The sequence below is a fragment of the Myiozetetes cayanensis genome, unplaced genomic scaffold, assembly GCF_022539395.1.
Source record: "Myiozetetes cayanensis isolate MyiCay16 unplaced genomic scaffold, myiCay2020 scf5-8, whole genome shotgun sequence".
In the NCBI taxonomy this organism is placed as follows: Eukaryota; Metazoa; Chordata; class Aves; order Passeriformes; family Tyrannidae; genus Myiozetetes; species Myiozetetes cayanensis.
Window position 1 is genome coordinate 20,788,939 of NW_026087742.1, and position 22,698 is coordinate 20,811,636.

At 42.5% G+C, this 22,698-nt stretch overlaps 1 long non-coding RNA gene across 1 annotated transcript in view; it reads left to right on the forward strand.

Moving 5' to 3' along the window:
* Window positions 1-22,698, forward strand: part of LOC126648926 (uncharacterized) — a 281,474-nt gene that overhangs the window by 164,031 nt on the left and 94,745 nt on the right. The gene's annotated exons all lie outside the window — the stretch shown is intronic.

Sequence of the window (22,698 nt, forward strand, 5' to 3'; positions counted from 1 at the left end):
GTATAGAGCAAGCTACACATCAGAGTACAACTGTCACAGACATCCCACTTTTATCCTCAAGACAGCAGTTAAGTTTGAAAACTACTTTATTTGAAATTAAAGCTCTATTTGAAGTTGCCATTTTCCATCAGTAGTAACATGTGACAAACTGTGATCATGCATGTGTGTGTGACCACCCTCTTTTCCCTAGATGTGTGTGATATGGTTCTGCCAGTGCCTAGAAAGAAGGGAATTGGGCAAGGGCAGGGAATGCACCACTCGTGTTGTAAAAACTCCTTTAGAAATTTTGATTTGGTGAGGTTGGAAGGAAGGTGGGGCCCAAATGACTGAGACTCTGTCTTGGCATAAAAAGAGCCCACCCTGAGAAGTAGGGCATTGGCTCCTTCCATGCAGAACTGATTTTTGCTATGACTGTATGTGAGCTCCATGAAACTGTGGATTTGGCAGGTGTTTTGATTTGAGAATAGCAAGTTACAATGAGGTAACCTTCACGTGTGACCAGAGCCTACTGAAACCTTGAACATGAATGACCCTTTAAGCTACCTCGATTTTATCATAGGATAGGAACATGCTGAGGAACTCTTGTGCTGCAAATTCAAAATCTGACTTGCCTCTTGGAAAGTATATATATGCAACATCCTTGGGCTGTTTCTTTATCAGGAACCTACTTTATTCAGGAGAGTGAAATGGTGTGCTTTACTTAACTGTGTACTTGACCCATAGAAAACTCTGGGACTTGAGTATGCTTTAATAACTAAGACAGTCCAAAGTCAAAGGATCTAGAAACTGTTTCTTGCTGCAAGTTTCTCCTCCACTCTTTTTACTACCTCTCTTCCCCATTTGGCCCATGCACAAAAAAAGAAAAGTCTGTGAGCTTTTATTCTGTTGCTGGTACTGACAGAAAGACCTGTGATGGGTGACAATGGACTTGCTCTTCTCTAGGCATCTCCAAACCCATTGTGCCTGGTCATGGCTTTGCAGGAGCATAAGCATCCCAGGAGACAGGTGCCTTTACTAATAAACCTTGGATTTCAAAAGCTACCTTCAGCCTCATCAACCAGGTGCTTTTGTGCCTTTAGCTAATGGCTCTTCTTGTAGCTGAGCCTTGTTTGACAAAACTATAGGTGGTGGTTGGCTCTTTTCCAGAAAAACAGTGCAGCAATATCTCGGCTGTCTGTGCTCACAGCCAGTGCAGATCCACATGCACCTGGCAGGTGGGAGCTGCTGATATAGCTCAGTGCCTCACCTCCTGTAGCAGCAGCAGCCCCAGATGCCTGGGAAAGGGGGCTATGGAGACAACAGAAAAGAGCCCTTTCCTTAGAACTGCCTTCCTCTAGATCTTAGGTAATAGTAAGGGACATAGGTAGCCAAAGTCTAAAGAGAGTGGAAATTTAAGATTAAAAACCCTGTAGTTAAATAATGGGCATCAGAGTGCATGAGCTGCATAATCTTACAGGGTTTTTCAGCTAACTCAATAGAGTGTTTTTTTCTCTCTTACTTCCTTAGAAACATAGTCACATCTGGGAGCACTACACACTGTTGTATATGCCTGAGAGGCATTCTGGAAGAAGTTTTAGCAGGAAGAACCACATTATCATATATAACTGATCCTCACCTCACATAACCCTTTATAAGCACCATGGCTGGGATGAAAGTTCTTATATAGCCCATAATTTTATGGGCAAGAGTGGGGAGGAGAGCTCTGTGGAAAGTAGACTCGGTTTTATTTTGCCTACCTCTGACACGCCTGGGAAGCTTTGAGGAGTTTGTTGTCACTTCTTACATAGAGTCTACCCTGCCTGATACCAGTTAGTGAATAGGGTGGCACTTCCATCCTTCACTGTGATCAAGAAGTGGCTTGGCCGGGGGAAAAAAGCTGTGCAGGGAAGATAGTGAGCACGGCAGATGTGAAACAACAACTCTCTGTAGCAGCCATGGCAGTGTAGACATGTCCTGACCAGGGACTGACTGAAAATCTACAGCTCTGTGTTTCTGGATCCAGTGCTTTCTGGGAACTTTTAATATTAAATTTCATGTTTCTCTCTGAACTGAAGAAAACCAGAAGAGAGCAGAATTTCTTACAGGACACACATGATGCTTTTTAGTCACCTTGAAGATGGGTAGTATTTCTGAGTGTGAGGAACTGTGATTTTAAAATTCCTGTAGGGGTTAAAAAAAGACAATAGTGTGCATATGTGAGTTTTGTTTCTGAATAATATTCATTCCTCTCTGCTGGTCACAACTTCTTGGTCATGGAGCAAAGATAAGACTACCAGCAATGTTCTGCTAACATTTCACACCATTGCTGCTATCCAGGTAATTCCACTGATGCTGCCAGTGCTAAAGTGGCAATTTTCACTACGTTTCCATTGACTCACTGGCATGTTAACCACTGTGCCTTATTCTGTTCTAGTCAGTGAATCAAGTATAAAAGTTCAAAACCCAGAGGCTAGAAGAGCTGCAAACTAGTCTGCATCTTGGTGACTTTGGTTGGCTTCAGATATGGTTTCGCTATGAGAAAACACTGATATTTAAAAATCAGTTCCCATCTGAAATTACTTGTCCTTTGATTTTACTTTAAAAACAGCAGCTGCATGCCTTGCACATCCAATCTTTGGAAAAGCAGAAAATGTCAGTGAAGTAGCACATATGAGGTGCTAAGACCAATCTTTCATTGGAAATGGAACCTATATTGGCTAGCAATTTTGTTCCCCATCAGTTCTTAGAAATGCTGCATTTAATCAACACAAAAAAATATTTGTTTTCTGTCTTGTCCAGTGGTCACAGAAGGGAGTGATTATTCTTGGTACCTCTCCTCCCTGGCCTAACTTTGGAGTTAGCTTGAATTTGAGCACAGTTTGGACTAGAGGCTTTAAGAAGAATGTCCCTTCCAACCTGAATTATTCTGTGTTTCTCTCCTGCTGAAGATGCTGTAGATGCAGCACTACTTAGTGCTGCAGGTGTTAGTACTGCTTTGGAGCCATTAGGAGAAATGCTGCGGTGTTCTCTTACAGTGCCTTGTTGCAGCCATGAAATGGAGAGAAATTGCTGTGCTTTGAACTAAAATCACAGATGCAGTAGTACTTCTTGAATGAGTAACAGTAGCCAGCTTAATGGGTTTTATTTTAGCACCCAAGCTCTGTACTAAAGTAGGAGCAAGAACGGTAAAGCTTTATTTATTATTTGGCAAACACTGAGATGCTAGAGCTGCAATGAGAAAAGCAAGGGTTCAGACTTCGTCAGTGACAGGTACAACTAGATCTGTGTATACAAAACTGAGTTGCATGAAAGTAGTGTCATGTGATTTTATTGGAATATCTTTGCTACTCGGGTTCCTGTGTCTGCAAGGTCTGTTCATGGGAAGGCAGTTTATCCCCCACTATGAGCGTGGAAGGGCGTATGAAGGTGTTACCTCACAGCGCTTCATCCTTTAGATGCACATCCCATATTACTCAGGACTATAGGCAGAAATGAAGCTTTACATTTTCTGCTGGTGAAGGAGGCTGTGTGTGAATACCCTGAGCCCTGAAGTCGCCTATACACAAAACAGGTGTGACAGGAGCAGTGACAGTAGCAGCATCAATTTACATCTGCTTTCAAGCTAATGCAGCCACATTGTGGCATTTCACTGAGAGAAGAAAGTGTTTTTCATGTCAGCTCATAGCAACACTGAGGTTGCACACTGTGAACACATTTTCCATATTTTATTGCATACTGTCTCAGTGTGATGCTGGCAGTTCTGATAAAGCAGAGTGGCTTGGATGAGTCAGGGAGGCTGCATGATCTGGGAGCTGTAAATTGAATTCAATTACTGATTACTTTTACTTGTCATCTTTGCAGCATGACTTATATATATATATATGTATAAGCTTTCTGCACTGTCAGTAGTTATGAAAGTTTGGGGATTTGGGGTTCCTTTATTATGTTTTTGAAACGACATTACAGAAGCCTTGGTATTATGGAAGACAAAGCTGCTAGAAGGCCATGCTTCATAAGGGATAAAGATATATCCTAGTCAAATTTTTAGCTCAGAGTTATTGTCTCCTTTCAGAGTAATGTATGTGGTGAAGGCTGGAGTTCATTTGTCAAGTTTACTATTAATGATATTTTTCTATCCTTATTCCCTTGATGTTCTCAAAGTACTTTAAGTTCAATCACCCTTTTGAAAAATAGGAAAAGTGAAAAAAATTAATTTACACAGTAGGCCTACTGTCCACCAGTACCTCAGGGCTAGAAACTGATTTTAAGTTCCAGCATCTAGGTACCACTTTAAAATCAGACTCCACTCCTGAGAAAGCACACCTTTCCCTAACCCCTTCTTCTTGATACTTCCCTACAGAGATTCTGGTTCAGCTTCTATTTTGTGTAGTTCTTTCTTTGTAAAAGGCAAACTACTACTTAAGATCCTGTGATACTGTAGGATATTGCAGAGCTGTTTTCTTCTTGGAAGTAGCTGTACAAAATTCTGGTATGATACCGCATGGAATATTGCAGTGAAGAAAGAAAATCACTATCTGCAGTGCTATTTTTCCAAGTTAACGTAAGCCTCTGAATTACTTTTGTAATAGCTTCCTGCCTGCATGTGTAGTATTAAATTAAGGATTAAGTAATAGAAGCAAACAGGAAAAGCAAAACTAAAGTCGTAAAGTCTCTGAGGAAAGGGTAAGAAAGCTGCACTGAAACATTAGTAAAGAAACCACTGAAACAAATTTTCCTGGTCTGGGAAACTGTCTAGATGCTGTGATAACTGTTCTTCTTCTGCAACTCTGAAATCTATTATTTTGAAAACTCAGTTTCCAAATAATCAGTGAACAACTGTTTCATACATTGATCATCATTGCTAGATCAGATTACGCCCCAAAGACTGCTCAGAAGCAACAGTCTCAAACCTTTGTGAGAAACTGTTTCCCTGCTCATGTAAAGCTTGGAGTAGGGAAAAGTTGGAGAGTGGAAAATAGCTAAATTGTGCAAGGGGAGGCATCCTTATCAACTTCAGGGTTTGTGCAGACATCCTAGAATGGCTACGCAGAATTTCCTAGTGTTCCAAGGAGCCTATTGCCATCATTACTGACTTCCACAGATCTCTCCCCAGAATTAATTTCAAATAGATTTACTAGGAGATATTTAACCAGTTCTTATACCACCTTTCTTCTAATCTGGGCATACTCAGTAACCTGACTATTACGTACATATAGTAAGAAGTCATGCACAGTTTACGAACAGAAATTGATGTGCCTCTTTTTTGTTTGTTTGTTTGCTTGTGTTTTTTTCTGTTTGTTTTGTCTGCAGATCCACTAAAAGTGAAGAACCTCCTCCATGGTTTAATCATAACCAAATTCAGGCTTTTGTCAGAGCAGTGGTATAACTATTCTTCCCTACTCTGGTCCTCAGGCTGGAAAAGTTGCCCTGTTCTAGAAACCCTTACCACTTATGCTAATAAATTAATCCCCTAAAGTTGCTGGAGATTACAGAGCTGTTGTGATTCCAGGTTTTGTGATCTTCTTCCAGGATCATTACAATGAGGAAAAGCCAATTTGATGAGTGTGTGCTATTACAGTTTCAAATGTCAGGACAGTGCATAGTATTTTTCCAATCATATGTCACTGCTAAAAGCTAGTGTTGTGGTTTTGCTCTGGGCTAGGTGTCTTTTCCTAGTGTTTTTTACTAAAAAAGGTCTATTCTCATTGCAGGAGCTGTTATCACTGTTTCTTTTAGCATCTATGCTTGAAATCCATAACAAGTCTTTAGCTACAGTCCCGTATTAAGCCTAGATAGGCAGGGTGCAGTGTCTGAAGGTGAAGCTGCCAAAACAAATTAAAAAAGCCTTGAGGCTACAGGAAATTCAGGTGGCATTGATTCAGGAGAGAGGCAGATGCTTCAGGCTGAGTCAGTGCTGAATCTCCTCACAGATTTAGCAGATAGCATTTTACCAGGGCCTTTTTGTACATGAGCTGAGGAACTGAATCCCCCTTTTCATCAAAGATTTCATGTTTTTTTTAATGTGTATGTGTGGAGAGGGATTTTTTTTCTAACATAATAGCTTTATATTTAGTTTTTGATCTAAATTCAAGCTTGGATATCTCTGTGCTTTTGTTGGTTTCTAACTGATACAGCTGGAGAGCTTTCTTAGAAGAGCAGTCATCACCAGATCAGCAGAGACAGAAGTGTTCTAAAACTTTACATGAGTCCTTCAGAAAAAGACTTCTTCTCCAGTGGTTTCGTTGGACATTTGAGTGAAATTTCTACTAAACTTAAAACATGAGGAGTCTTGTATAGATCTGTGATAAATTACCTTCTCCCTCTTTCATCTTGTTCTAAGCTTGACCTCAAAATTTATAGCTTCATGTGGTTCTTGAAGCATATAGAAAGTCTGTTGTGATAAAACAGGTAGGAAAACTGTTATGTTTAAATGCAGAAGTTATGAAAAGGAATCAAAGTATTCTTAAGATACTCTCCATAATCTTCAAAGAGATACAAGAACCACCAGTCCTATTTCTTTTATTTTTCAAGTCTAACACAAAGTCTGTTTTCATGTAAAGGTCGGTTACCTTTTATTTCAGTTTAATCCATGGGAAACCTTTTAGAAATGGCCACAGCAGACAACTGTAGCATTTTCAAAATCCATGGACTACTGACCTGGGGCTTAATATGGGCCACCCTTTTCCACGGGGGTGACTATAGCTGTCTGATTGAACAGCATTAAGAGATCAGTCAGCTGTGGTTCTTGCCATGGAAACCAGCTGTTGTGGCTGGGGAGCAGCTTTCTCCTTCAGTGAATTTTGGTATCATCAAAAAGTTCTCACATGGCTTTCTCTAGCATAGACTGTGACCTACAGTTCATAGCATCACTGTGAAATGCTGGAGGGGAAAATCTGAACTAATCACTCATAATAACTCTGCACAGACCTATGGGGTAAGTCTGAGGTCAGGGCTGAATTGATCTTTGATGTGAGAATGGCAGTAGCTGTAATTCACTTACTGGTCATGGGAATGGGCTGAACCAAAGCCAGTTTTCTATGAGCTAGATAAGGGAAAAAAGGGCTGAGAATGTGACTTGGAAGCATCTCAGTTTAACATTCAAAAGACCCTATCTCTGCATGACTTTCAGGCCTGTGCAAAGTGAATGCTGAGTGGGAACGCTTATAGCTCGTAGTGTTTTATACCAGTTTTGTACTTTCTTTGTGTAGGATTCTTTGTGTCAAAATAAAATCTTAAGAGTTCATAATGATCTTGCTTTAACAGTCACTAAAGACAGATGCTATCTGGCAGCCAATGTTATGTGGGAACTGAAATGAGATGCTTACTTGGTCCCTTTTGGCCATGTGCTTTGTGAATTTGGATAGCTGGAGTGACAGCACAGACATTGAAACCCACCTCCCAGTGCCCTCCATCCATTTTGCATTCTAGTCATGAGAATGATTTCTCCGTACTGTTTTGCTTTTGTGGTGCTGCAGATGGTATGGGAAAGAATTGGAGAGAGAGGAAGACAAAATCTGGGGAAGGGGCTTCTGCATACTGGTACTATAATTCATTGTGATCTGACTTACTGGATTTTCAGCCCCGTTCAGCCATCTATCACTCCTCATGTGACTGTCACCTCATATTATTGTAATTAGCAACTGACAGCCCCAGAGATTTGACAGTGGAAGTGAAAAAGTCCTGGGAGCTCTCTGCCAATTTAAAATTAACCCTGTTGTTACAGGACAGATTGTCCTGCTCCAGAAGCAGCTCCCGGGCATTTGCACTGAGACAGTGCCGTGCTCCTGCTATTGTAAACCAGCTGCCTTGTCTCACCCTGCTTTGTTGTCCTTGTGTCCTCCCAGCTCCCAGACTGCTTCACCCTCCTTCCTCCCTACAAGCCACCCCTCTTTGCTGCCTCTGAGATCTGAAGCTGCTAATGAGAGCACTCAGATTGGCAGTCCCAGGTCTGTGGGTGGATGATAAATGTGGTTTCCTGTGCCAGTTGAGGTCTGCCTGCCCAGCCTCAGAAAAGACCCTGCTTTTCTGTGCATGTTTCTCTTCTTCCCCTCTGCCTTGGCCTTCTCCTTCCCCTGTACCAGCATCACAGACTACAGAACCACTGGGGTCCCTGCCTGTTTATGTGGCTATTGGTTTATGCTGCTGTATAAGAGTCTGTCTTTGTTGCTGTGGATACCTCAGCCAGGTGGATGAAAGCTAGGTCAAATCTGCCTCTCATGCTACAAATTTCTTACCTTTGTAAAGGGCTTATAGACTTTCTCCAAGTGTGACTGGCAACTTCTGCTGTCAAGGCCTTCTTTACATGGCATTTACAAATCTTACTTCATTGTCTTGTAAGCAGGGGGTGGCTGGAGGTCATCCTTGTTGTTACTCAGTTTAGCTAGTTAGGTGCAGCTCCTGCTCCCCTGCTGTACAGAGGTGGCAGAGCTGACAGCCAAAAGAAAGGTTGCCTTCCCCCAGGAAATATTTAGGGTTGCAGACAAAATAATGGAATATGGAAAGTGCAACAACATCCGGCACCCAATCTCTGAAGTCTCAGACTTAGTTCCATCTGCTCAGACTAATAGAGCCCAGTCAAGTAACAAAGGTCTTGACAGTCCTGCAGTTCAACTGAGCGATAAGCTTTTTCAGTGAGTGTGACAGATTTGACACTGCCCTGGTTCAGATGCCATTCTGATAAAGTTTGCATATAACCAAAAATATATTTGTTTAACCTATTCTGCACCATCCTGTTAAGATACAGCTTTTTACTCTGAAGTAAAAAATGGTATCCATTAGTCCTTTAGGATAAGGCCATACTCCTCCTTTGCAGTAGTTCCACACGCCTGTAATTAGTGCTGATTCATGATGTGCTTCTCCGCTGCCCACCTTGTTCTTGCAAGCAGTTACACATTGCTACAAAATGTCTATGTCTTAGTTCAACTTGTCCATGAGTCTAGGACAGATCAGCTCCTCCTCGTCAGCTCCTCATTGCTACAAGAAGCGTAACTGAGAGTCCCTGGAACATGATTTCAGGATCTGGTCTTTACTTACTTAAGCCATTAAGTTCCCGAGCCTGCTCTCAGCTTTCAAATACGCATATTTGCCTTTGCACCACACAGCTTATCGTGCCTTATACCTCCTCATGGCAGGCCATATTTGTGCGAGCACTCTTGTACTTTGCTGGTGTGCCTGACGTGGCGCTAGATACCAGCAGTGACTGTGTTCACCAAGAAGGAGGACAATGCCTACATAGCTATTACTGCTTTAAGCTTCACAGTAAATTGTGATGGCTTGTCAACTACATCCACAGAATAATGCATCCTTTCCTTTTCTTTGTGCTATGTTCTCGGTTCTTTTATTGCATTGAGAGGTCAAACAGCTGTGTTAGGGCAGCAGGCTTCCTATGTCTCTTCTCACCTTTAGCCATTGTTCATCATGAAAAAACACTTTGAGTTTGTGGAAGAGTAGTCTTGGGAGTTCATAACCTTGGTGTTATTGCATGATTTATATGCATAAATGAAGAGAAAATAGTTGCCAGTAAATATAAAGATAAACACAGGAAGAATGAAGAAGAATCAGCAGAACTCTAGAAAATCTCTGGAAACAAAGTTATGTGTTTGGGTTGTTCATAAGATGAGGTATTAGAAAAGCAGGCATGACAAGTACTAGGGAATAGTTTGTACTTGTATTTTGTGACTGCCTTCAAGGGAATATGACAAGATTAAGAGAAAATTCTGCTCATTACTTAAATGCCTGGCTAAATTTTATGTCCATGCAGTGCAATGCAAAATGTCAGCACTCATTGGCTCAGGAGCTCACAATTTAAGCTAACTACAAATGCATGTGGGTAAGTCTTGCACTTACTATCTCTGTAGCCATACCCAGTGACTCTTTCTGGTAAAGCATGGAAGAGTTTTGTCTTCAGCAGTCGTCAAACACATGGCTCCAGCTGAAGCAAATAAAGGCCAGAATCTGCTGTTCAATAGAATCCATTGGTAACAACACCTCACCTTCCTTATGCTGTGATGGGGCACAGCATAGTTCCAGTTGGAAGACATCTCTGGAGGTCTGTGGATCAACCTCTTGTTCAAATCGGGATTGGCTGAAGATCTGACCAGCTTGCTTCCAGCTGTATCCAGTCTTGAAGGACAGAGAATGTACAGCCTGTCATCTTTCCACCTGCAAACAGAAAGTATAAATTATATAACCCTGAAGTAGTACCTTTGTGACCAGAGGAACTTGGTAACAGAATTAAAGCTGCTGTTACTCTGCTACTTGAGCACTCCTCTGCTCTGTTTCTGTCTTTAGCACTACATCCTTCAAAGCAGGAGGTTGAAAATGGTATATTTTTCACTTTAGGAGGCATGTCCTGCCTCTGTGACCTTAGAATACTTAGCAACGTAGTTACATGCATACTGCACATGCAGTGAAAGTCAGACTGGGTCTCAGCCTATATTTTGCACATTTGCCAGCTCTCACCTGGTTATTTTTATGAAGGATGCAAAACCCAGCAACTAAAAAGTGTACATCATTGTTCTTTATGTTAGCAACAAGTCAGACCAATTGCCTGGAAAACTGTTACTATCCCTAGCCCAGTAGTGCTGCAACTCTCCAGATGCCCTGGGAACTTTGAACCCAATAAAAGAACTGTGCTAATTGCTTGAAACCTCTTATATATCTTCCTTCCAACAATATTTTTGTTGGAAGTTTCCAAATATCAATACTTCAGCTGGTTTAGTAAATCCTGGAGTCCTGGTTAATCAATCCTGACACACTTGGTTAGTCATAGCTCGGTCTGGCTCTGCCACTTGACTGTTTGGTCTCCTTAAACTGATATGTTGACTCTCCATATTCCTGTTTAGCCTTCTGCTCATTTTTGGTATTTCTGGCCTGATGCTGTAAACTCACTTGTTAAGTGACTGTCTCATTATGGATTTGACAATTGATGTCTTGCAACCCCAAGTAAATGCCCATGTTCTCCAGCTATTAACTATTGTTGCTTCTTGCTCCCTGTCTTTTCACGGGAAATATCAAGAGCATCTGTCTTGTGCTGCTGTAGAAGAAGATGGGAAAAAAGCTACCAAATATTCAGGAGAAAACACAAAAATATTTCTTAGCCAATAGTTATAATAACTGCTATGACCATGTCTTTGTTGATACATGACTTTCTGACATTAAAAGAATTTGACATTTACATCTGCTTTTATTTCTTTATTTCAGATCTTTTTCTCCCATTTAAGGTGTTGTTGTGCTCTTAAAATTGTTTTTAATATTGGCACTATGGGGGCTCCCTATTTATTATGTCAAGTTCACTCAGAGTAGAAGCGTGTGGGTCGACAGCAAGAAAATCCCTGGCTTTTGTGGCCTTTGGATCATGGTGGAATCAGCTTTTGCTAACTCATAACCCTGCAAATGCAGATCTCAGAATCTTCCTGCACTGTTCAGAAGTGATGGAGAGTGATGAAGGACAGCATGATGTGCAGCGCTGAGAATAAACTGTGCAAGAAAAGCAGAGACAGCAGGCTTCTCTCCCTTGTCCCTCTCTTGCTGCTACTGAGGATTTATGACGTTGTAACAGGCTTTGACGTGAGTTGAATATGAAAGCACTTCTCCCAGACTGTAGTACAATCAGCATTTTTGCTGCATTGGCTTCATTGCTTCACTTCAGTACTCCAGTGAGCTGACTGGCAAAACCCCAAGCTGCATGCTAAGATCCCTGCAGCACCACAGGCAAAATAGTGCCCAAGCTGCAGGAATAATGAAATAATGTACTTTGTAAGTGCCCTTCACTTAGTCAGAGATTCCCTGAGGAAAAGCAAAAAACTGGAGAGGATGTTGCCAAAATTCCTTCTTTGCTGCAGAGATAATAATTTTCATATAGTTACGAATTGCCTGATACAGTCTTTGCCCTCCCCAGCAGAGAACTGCTGGCTGTCTTCATACACAACAGACAGATCCAGATTTCTATAAACATAAAGCTCAGATGATGGGATCACTTATCATTTCATCAAGATGAAACCCAATTAGAAAAAGCAATTTCACTGCATTATGTACATCTCTTACCAGCTTACTCTATCCATTATTGTCTCCAACTTACAGTCTAAATACGCAACTCTTGAGTAAGGATCATTAGGTGTTCACGATGCTGAACACAATGGGATCTTGATCTTCCTTCATCAATCACTATCACCATCACATCAGCATTTATTTGTTTTACAGTGTCTGTTCTTTCACTAGGAAGGTCTGCTGGGAAACACAGTGATAGTAAGAAGAGAGTGCTGCTTTTCTCAGCCATGCCCCATTTTAAGAGTATAAATAGCATAGCTGTTTATGGCACCCAAAATTACATTTTTCCACAGATACCAGTGATTATTTTCTGAGTTGGCTTTTCTCTTTTATGCCATTGTGATACTTTTTTACACTGTAAGATTTTATAGCTTTCTAGAGCTTTCCGTTTAAGAATCTTGAGGTATAGAAATGTTGTGTCTATTTTACAGACAGATGGAACTCAGGAAAAGCTTGGTGAGGTTTACTTGCCATCGAGATCCTGCACTGAGTTTGTAACAAAACTGGCATTTAAAAAACCCCAGCAGTTCACCAGCAGTTCTTTCCCTGTTTCGTTCCCTTTCTTTGTGTCTAATCTTCCTCCTGTCTTCCTTTCCTGCTACCATTTTGCCAGTGCCTTATCTTCTCTTTCAGCAGGTCTTACCCCTGAAAGTGAGGTTTGTTTTCCATATTTGTGAATCTGGATCTGATCCCTAAACACTCATTTCATGTATGCATATGCCGTGCAGCACTCACACACTACCAGTCTTGCTAACAGCTAGGAAATTCCATAGCAAACTCCCAGCTATATCAGGGACCTTGGACACTGTCAGTAATTCTCACCTCTCCTGCTTTTTTTTTTTTCTGTGGCCCACTGTAGTGCTGTCTTTTAGCTTTGTGTTATAGGCCATTAGTATTTTCCTTTATAAACAGGTCATTCTGAAATATTGTGGAGCCTGCAGTATGTGTAGACTTCAAGAACAATTTTCCATGGAACTTTCCAGACTCAGTATCTGTTGTATCTCTATGTGCAGTAACATGTGAGGATGAGTTCCAATCTTTTCTCAGCTTGTATTTCAACAAAGATTCCTAATATAAATTTTCTTGCAGTATTCCCAAATTGAAAAAAAAAAACAACCAAATTCTTCCTGAATGAAATCTTCAGTGTTTGCCCTGCAGTGCACTCCAAAAAAACCCGCAGTCATCTGTGTACACTGCAGCTGGATAAAGGGGCGTGTTTAGGGTTTGAGAGGATATTTGGTGGCTTTTTTCTTTTTATCCTTCTCAAAAAATATAACACAATTTCTGCACGTGGTTATTTGAAAAAGCTCTGGGCAATGCACTCTGTGAAGTAGGAGTAGCCAATTCAAAATTCTGATTCCTATTGCTGTGGGCACTCTTTGTATTTTAGGCACTGTATAAATGTCTTTTCTGGATAGATTTGTTATCTTGTTTTTAATACATTGAAACAAGGGGCAGCTGCTAAGGAGGAGGGGAGGCTCTTTGCCAATATAAGGACACCAGGGAAGCTGTCTGCCAATTTCAGTAAGAGAAGAACATTTTTTTTCCCTTTCTACTCCTCTACTCTTTTCTAGTGCTCCTACTCCCTCACATTCACTCCTGGATAGAGGTAGGAGTTCAGTCTCCAAACTGAATCAATTCTTGCTCCCTTCAATAAGGCTGTCAGCAGAGCAAAGTGTCACAACAGTGTTTTTGTGTTGTGAGTAGCTCTTCTCTCTGCAGTGGGTTGATATAAGTAGGCTTGTAGCCCTTTTCCCCTTTCCCCTGGTCAATGCAACCTAAGCACTGCAGATCACTAAGGCTGAGATTACTTGGCTGTACAAAGTTCCCCTAAAATACCTTTAACTCCCGTCTGTCTCCTAAAAGCATCACAAGATCTCTGAAACTCTGTCTTTCATCTGCGTGTGCTCAGAGGAAAAAAAGTCTTGATTTAAAGACCTATTTTTCTTCTCATTTGTTTTACATCACCCACCATTTATCTGTATGAATAAGGCATGGTCAAACAGTGATAAGAAAGAGTAGCCCTATGCTGATAAGCTGGCTACTACTTGATCTAACTTTCCAGCATGCTCCAATTAGCTCTACCCAAGAAAAGTATCAGCAACTGGAGTAACAACCAGACTGGGAGAGTCTCAAGGGATTTAGTCCATTCCAAGTGGATCAGAAGCCTCATGTTGATGGTCTAGTGCTGGCAGAATTGATACTTTTCAGGTGGGAAAATAAATTAGCTCCCTGCTATGCTGGTTTCCACAAGGGTAGAGACTATTACAATGTCTGTGCCACTTCTTGCTAAATGCTAGTTACACTCCATCTTAGAATTTCCCAAACAGTCTTCATTTACAGAAGCAATCCTCCCTGCTTTCTGCTCTGGACTATTGCAAAGTGAGTAGTAGTTACTGTGTTGGGGGGACAGTTGCCCTGTGTGTGGAGCAGAGAGTATACTGGAAATAGCCAGTGTCAGCCATGGTGTAATGGAATGATGAAACTTGTTCCTGTTGCTTAAATGTTATAATTCGTATCTATGAAACTATTGTCTAATGGTGGAGTATTCATCTGAAGAGAGGAACTTTACCTCAGCTTGGAAATCCATGTGTGGCTGACTGAACAGTGTGTAAAGTTGGCCTCTTGTTCCCCCTTAAAGTTTTAAGTGCACTTCAGCTTTTGAAGCTAACCCGTTCTGCTGGAGGGCTGCCCAGTCTTGCTTTGGCTTGCCTTTCTCTGGATTCCCGCCACATAAGAGATGTTAGCTACTTTGGTTGTGTTTTAGAAACGTGGAAACATGGAAAATGTGGCTCATGTAAGCTTATGTTAATGGATTGCTGGACTCCTCCGGCTGATGTTGTCTTTCGCATTCTGCATTTCATGGTCAAGAATTCCCCTTGTGTAAACCTCACCCCTGTTGTTTGTTTGCAAAGAAAAGTCTTTTGGAGAGGGGACAGGATTTGCCAAGAGTAGGAAGGGAAAAGGACTTGCTGTGTAAGATGTGACATATTCTGTACCTCACTGGAGTGGAGCTCTGAAGCAGGATCGTGTTTTGCTGCTCTCTGATGTTCTCATTTGCTGTACTGATGTTTGTTAATGCTTAATCACCAGTCTGCAGTGCTTGAGCTATCCTGTGGCTTGTTGAGGTACACTATCATCCTGTAGCCCACAGCAGCCTTGTTTTCGTAACATCAGGGTGAGAAGAAAGCTGTCTAACAGAAACTTTCAAAGAGACAGCCACAACTTTTTGTTGATAACAGGTGTGCAAAAAGATATTTATTTAGTAAAATATCATATATCCCTCTCCCTATTTTGATATGAATTCATATATCCTACAAAATTAGAGACTGGCAGTGCAGATATTGAAGTGCACCATTTTGTTGTGAGGCCTTCAGGCATATGGCAAGTTTCTCTCCATATTCAAGGCATGAGCTCCTCACCTCTCTAAGGCTTGCCTGTGTAACTATGGTTGTGCTAAGGTAACGTATGGCTTCACAGCTTCCTTTTCCTTTCTTCGGGTGTGACTTCCTGCCAAAGGTATGGCAATATCTTGGCATCAGACTGGCTCCAGGAAAAGAAGGTTGGCTTAAGAGTTACAGACCTGGCTCATGAGACAGTTCATTTTTTGTTTGGCCCTTGCTTACTTCAAGTGCTTCAGCCATTTTTTATTTATAGGTCAGTGTCAAACTTCTCAAGCAGATCTTAAGACATGAACACAGGGAAGAGTGGTGAGGTGCACATCTCCTATCCCATGCTGTGGCCCTAACGGCTCTAAAGAATGACATACTTTGTCAAGTCCTGTTTGTAAGTACTCTCTTGATCCAGCCTATTTCCCACCAGAGGAAAGGGAAGGTGAACCGCTTGATTTGCATAGCTCTTGGAAGCAAAAATTTTCAGAAAAATTAGGGCCTTGACGTGGTGGTTTTTATATGCGTGTGGATGTCTTGTCAGCCCACGGTCATTCTACAGAGATAGCGTTTCCCTGAATGGCTAGGTAATGCCTATGTGCACAGAGTGTATGAAGTGCTTTTGGTCTCTGATAATACCCTTAAAAAAAACCCCTGGTCCCACAGAAATCAAGAGCAAAATTCCCAGTGACATCTGTGGTGTCAAAGTGTTACAAAATTTGACCTCCTAGAAATGACTGAAGTCTGGACAGGACAAGTTTTTCTAGACTGCTAATAATTTGCTGTACAGAAGAATCTTTTTTCTTAGCCTTGTGTGCTGTGAAAACACCTTCTGCTTTAGAAATGGTCTTCCCATGGTGAGCAGGTCAAGAATGAATCATAACTACACATTTGATAAGAGAATCTACAGCTTTATGGGATGAGACCATAATGCTCTTCTTTGGGCATCATAGGGTCTCATGGAAAAATCCTGAAGCATCCATCTGAAAAGATTAGGGAGAAACCCAATTCCAGATCTGAGATTCAGCTACTCTGCTATTTTTCCATGGTTCAGATTTCAAGCCTGAACTTGCATCCAAATAGAGGCAAACCATAATTATTTCCCTATAGAAGATCTGAAATTGTAGGCTGGCATTTCCCTGACCTCTGAGTTGTTCCTGCTGCTGTGTTTTGTGGCATCAGCCCATCTCACCAGCAGCATTAGGTCAAAGGATACCCAGGGGCCTTCTTGTCAATGACAAGGGAGTTGTGCTTTCTTTCCAGACATACCATTTCTGCCAAGCTCTGAAATGAAGTTGACCCAGGAGAATTGCTCAGACGTGCAGGTCGTGGGCAGGCCAAAGCATGTAATCCTGAGTGAGTCAGCCTCAGAACCTCTGTGAGACTGACATTTGAAGATGGAGAGGAAGGCAGACCCTGAATGCAGGTGTCAGGAACACTTGTGTGTGTGCACATCTAAGCGAATCTGTGGGTGAAAATCTTGCTGCTGAGCTAGAAATGTGCTGCTGTGCTTGACAGGCAACAGAAGTAGGTAGACTGGTCCTCAGAGTGGGAGGAAAGGGTAAAGGCAAGTTCAGACTGGAGAAGTGCTATCAGAAGGACTGGACTAGATTTTGTACCATTCCATCAATTTCTGTGCCATGCAGCCATGGTGACTGTAGCCACATTTAATCCAGGGTTTTCCTCTACCTCTAGGAGAGAAGAGGGGTGGAAAAGAACCATAGCTAGCTTTGGAGCTGTGCTGTGGCTGATGTTCAGCTGGTGGCCTCTGCACTGAGTTTCTCACCAAAGTATGACTGACAGGTGCTTGATACCCACTGCCCAGTGCTGCATGGGATTTGCCTGTGTGAGTGAGGGGAAGTGGTTCACTCTGGGACATGCAGGGTAGCACCAACAGGAATTATAGGAAAACTTGTACACGAGAAGGAGACAGAATTACTATGTGAGCTTTCTAGCTGGTCATATTGGTTATTTCTTTTCCCACTGTGTGCACATGGCAAGGCTGGCTGGACAGTGGAGCCAAGAGCAGAGCTATGTTTTCACAGAGCACTCAGGAGCGAGCCTGGGACAGCAAACACCTCTGTTTCTGCTTCCACGTGCAACATTTTATACCTACTGCAAAGAGAGGATTGGGGATGCTCGTAGGATCTTTCTGATACATATGAGAAAGGTGGTATTTTCTCCTCCGCAAAATATACCCTGTCCTAGCCTGTAACTTTGCCTAATTTCCCATCAGCAGGGAGACTTGCACGTAAGGTGTCTGCTTTTAATCCCCTGCCTGCAGGAGGAGTTGGTGATGGGGCTTGGAGGACGTGCAAAGATACAAATATCCCTACTTGCTCTCCATTTCTAGTCTCTACTTCCTCCTCTTGCCAGATCAGGAAATGTCTATTTCAGGTATGTTTTCCAATTTTAATGGAGAATATCTGCTAGTATCTTCTCACTGACTGCATTCATTTTAGAGAGCAATCTTATAATTTTGTCATTCACTGTGGCCTTCTGTTCCCTCTAGTGGTAGCTGGGCTCTGTGTAAGCCATAGCTATATAGGGTGTTTGTTTTGGGTCTGAGCCTTCTTTCAAGATCTAGTTTACCCTCAAGTTTCATTGTTCACCACAGAAATTCACTAGGAGGGCTAGAAGACATTTAATCCTAGCTCTGGAGTTTGGATATAGTCCTTCTGCAGGCCTGAACTTCTCAGGACCTGGCGTGCCAAGCACCAATCCACCAGCAGGTGTCCTGGAAACCCATTGGTTTCTCAGCACAGTAGTCTCAGGATCTCTCATACCTGGACTTGTATCATCTGAAGGGCTGTATGGATGCTCAGCCACAAACAGGATACTGCCAAACAAGAAGTACAATACACAAAAGGAAAGCATGTGGATCATGGGATTGGTTGTGCTTGAGCCATGATCTTCACCTCACCACGTGGATATGCTCCTTTCAGGGGCTGAGGAGCCTGTTGTTGCCTTGGTGACTGGAGCTGGCGCTATTAGCACAGCCAGGAGAGCCTAGTCCAGTGTAGTCCAGAGGACTAAAAACAAGTTCTTGCAGCAGAGCACAAGAAGGGGTGATTTCAAGGGTGACGTGAGGCAGATATCATATTTTGTGTCATGTTTAGCCAACACAGGGGTACTGGGTTGAGACAGTTGGCTGCTTATCATTCCCTTGCACTGCAAGGAGAGCATTATCTTTCTCATATTCCAGAAGCCCTTTACCTTTTAAAGGCAAGAACTTCACTTGGGACTCCCAGTTCTCTATTAGCAGTACCATCAACAGACGGTAACTTCTCCAGCCTTTGCGATGGAAATGAAACCTCTGTCTAAAGGAAAAACTGTAATAATGTTATATTAGTCCATGACAAAAGCACAGGAGTATGTGCTAGCACCATCTAGCCAGCATCCCTATCACTGCAGCACCAGCTACTTCTTCTTCCACTTTTTTCCATCTTAGAGCTCTGTGTAAGTAGTTGTCCTCTGTTTTCAGCTGCAGTTCTTATTTACTGCCTTAAATCCTTTGTCCTTCAACTTTGTTGCACTTCTGTCCCCCACTCCTCATTATTTTCCATGGAGAGGCTGCAAACCTGCAGGCAAAGCCATTGGCTATGTCCCAGTACTTGGGAGAGAGGAGGATATGGTCTTGTGGTATCCCAAACCCAAGACCCTCTGACAAGGGTGAAGCCAGAGTATTCCTGCATTCTGCTATGGTATGTGCCTGAAATAATGTGAAAATGACTACAGGGCACACACCGAAGCAGCTACTGGAGAAGATCGACCTTGACACAGGCACAGTCCATCAGCCCTAAAAGCAGGGAGCTGTGAAGTCCCCTTTGTTACATGCTGTCTCGAGGTGTGGTAGCCCCAGGTATGGGTCAGAGGGACCATTTCCAGCTGTCTCATTTCAAGACCATGTGTCCAAAGCAGCAGGGGAAGGGCTAGATGAGCAGCAATTAATTACCTGAGGCAAGTAATCCCCATAGATGAGGCAGTGCTGTGGGGCCAGCCACCCTTGCACACTATATAAGCAGTGCCCTGTTTCATGCCATGGAGCCTGTCCTGGCAGCCCAAGTCTGTCTTGAAGCTCATCTGCTGGCCTCCTTTTTCGGGGTGTGCTGTGGCTGGGTGGTGACATGGAGGAAGTACAGCAGCGTGTGAGTGAGGGCAGGATATCCCTGCAAGCCCTCAGTCCTCGTCCCCAGCGTGTGAAGGTCGCTGGCTCCTGGGTAAATTTCCATCGGATGCGGCATTCTCCCGTTGCGACTCAGCATTTCTGACACCCGACTGCAGCTTCTCTTTCTCATTTGATCATTTTCCTGGTAAGGGGAACTAACAGCCGTTACTAGAGTGATTTGGCCACTGTCCAACAGTGTGTATATTACTCACACATTTCCCTGCTAGCAAAAGGGTTTTCTTTTTTCACTGTCTGGTTGCAGCCTCTTCCTATCTTCATCATTAGATAGCTCAGAAGGTCAGTGCTAAAAGAGAAATCTCAGAGGCTTTTTTTACAACCCAGAGTAAGGGAGGGCTGGTGCGGGGGGAGAGGGAGAGGGTGAGAAGGAAGGGAGGGTATGCCCAACTGAGTTAGTTCTTCACTAGGATTGTCTCTGGTACAGCTGAAAACACAGTCCTGGAAAATGGAATATTTATAGAAGCCGTACTGCCCCAGTTGGGTAAATCTCAAGGTCATCTGATGATCACTGCAGAATGAATGGCCAGTTGCTGCTACTGTTGCTCTGGCATCATGAGACTGTAAGACCTTCAATTCGGCACTGAAATCTGCATACAAAATGGGATCCTACTCCCTCTCTCCCTCTCCCTAACAACCATCTCTCCTGAAACTGCATTAAGGAGGAAATAGCAGTGAGGCGACTCAAAATGCCTGCATGGCTTTTTTTTTTTTTTTTTTTTTCCCTGTGAGAACATTAAGCTATTAACTCTAATTCCCTGGGAGGCAGAGGTCTGCAATTCATTTCACATATAGGGCATCTCAGGAGTTTGCCTGAACAAGCAAAGGACCAAGTGCTGGCCTGAAGCCAGTTCTTTCATTTTTGAGCCCTTTTCATCCCTTGAGGAAATTCTGCATGGACGTGCTGGATGCCAAAGTCCCCAGAAAGAAAAGAGGAGCAGGGAATTTGTGTTTTCATTACATCTGTTATATTCCTGCACAAAGACAAGGTCCTGACTTCATCACCAGATGGACATGATCCTCCTACTGCCCTCATGCCTACAAAAGTACTACTGCCAAAGAAATTTGCGGTAATGGGGAAAGGCTAGAGCAAGGTCATGACTGCAGCTATTTCACTCTGGTCCAAACAACTGTCCAGGTCTAAAGAGTGAGGGGAGAGTGGAGCCAAGGAGACACTGTACTGAGGCAGGTACCTGCTTATGAAAGTTTTAAAGGCTCTCTCCTTCCCAAATGTTGAAGGCAAACTAAATGTGACCTCTAGACCATGTTCCTGAATTGACTTTCCTGAGCACAGAGCAACATCTTCCCTAATTTTTTCTGTTTCTGACATGTTTTCTCCAGAGAGGGTGCTTGAAAGAGCCTTTACGTTTTGTGTATGGGGTTAAAAGTGTAAATTAGGGTAAATATTCCTGTCTTCAAACATTTATTCAGCTGTGAACCAAAATACTTGATTGCAGTAGCAGTACTTTAACCAACACAATGCAATGCAAAGCAGTAATAAAAAAAAGAAAAAAGACTGTGCCACAGTGATCTGTAATGAATGTAAGGATAATAGTGTGGCAACTGCAACAGGGATCATACAAAGCATACAGCAAAGGTGCACACTCACAAGAGCACACCCCAGGAAAGGGACATTTTTGCTGTTCCATGACCTTGGGTCAGATTAAGGTAGGCCAAGCAAATATATGTGCCAAGATGTACTGGAGTGTGCCCTTTGAAAAGTGTGCTCACTCAGGTGAGGTTGTAGGACTTCTGCAAGCACCTCCCAGGTCCTCAGCCCTGCAGTACCCTAGGGATCCATTTTCTCCTGGGGAGCTGGAAGATGATCTGCTTGTCTCCACATAGCAAAACAACGACAGGGATCCTTTCTGATGGAGAGGTCGTGAGTAGGTAGCTGACCAGGAATATGCAGCCCAAGGGAAGTAGTGGGAAAGCACTGGAAGACTAACAAACAGGTTTGAACACAGTGGCTAACAACCTGAACCTGAGCCAAGTTCAATGGCTCATTAAACTCAGGTGACAGGTTTTTGTGGGTCAAGGGGAAATGGATAAGGAAAAATGCTGTGGAAAAGCTTAGCTTAATGTTGCAGCTGAAGGTGAAGACTGAATGTGAACATGCAGCGTTTCACATAAAGCTGTACAAATATGAAAGGGAGATATGGGGAAGGCAGTTTGAAGCATTTGAACTCAAAATTCCAAGATCAAACCTCTCTGCTCTAGGAAGAAAAAAGTTACGTATGGGTTTAAAGGTGAGTGCCATGGGAAAAGCAGTGGTTGCTTGCCTCTCTGAAGAGCAAGGTCTGTGAAGGATATGAATTCCTAGCCTAGGATGGTCTGTCTTGCTAAGACTTGTGTGAAATTGAATCCACTCTAGAGGATTCATACCAGAAAGGCTACAGCTAATACACATGACATTCTCAAGGATTAGAAAGATGATTTTTCATGGGCCAGATTACTTTAGAGACATTGGCACTGCCATATCAAGGTGAATCCTATATCCATCCAGGGCTACAAATGACAAATATGAAAGCACTACTGGGGTATGAAATGTAGAGACGTCTTACTTTCATGGGATGAGATGGCTGAATGCATCAGTGGGAGAGAAGCCTTTATATACGTTATTTGTCATGATGAACTTTAAAAGTTTAGGGCACACAATGTTTATCTATCTTATGTTCAGTGTTGTCTTAGACATATACTGGGGAATGTAAGGTTGGCTTTTACAGTGAGGCCCAGCTCAGAATGGCAAAATATGCATGATGCATCCAAAGCAAGGCTCCTTTATTAACTCTACGCTTTTTCTAAACAGAGGTTTTAGCTTTTCTTTGAATGCTTTCAAAAGGAAAACACCTTGCTGTGATCTACCTTGAGGACTAATGCAATGCTGAGACACTTGGTGTCTTCAGGTGGCCTCACAGAGGTGTCTGGTAAACAAGAAAGACATTGTGGAAACCTTTGTCCAATTGATTGTTTGTTTGTTTTTTTCCTTATTTATTAATACTTGCTGTGTAAGAAGAACTGTAGTGTAATCATTAAATCATTATTATGCTTATGCCCCAACACATGTAATGGAAGCATTAGCAAACTTCTCTTCTTAGG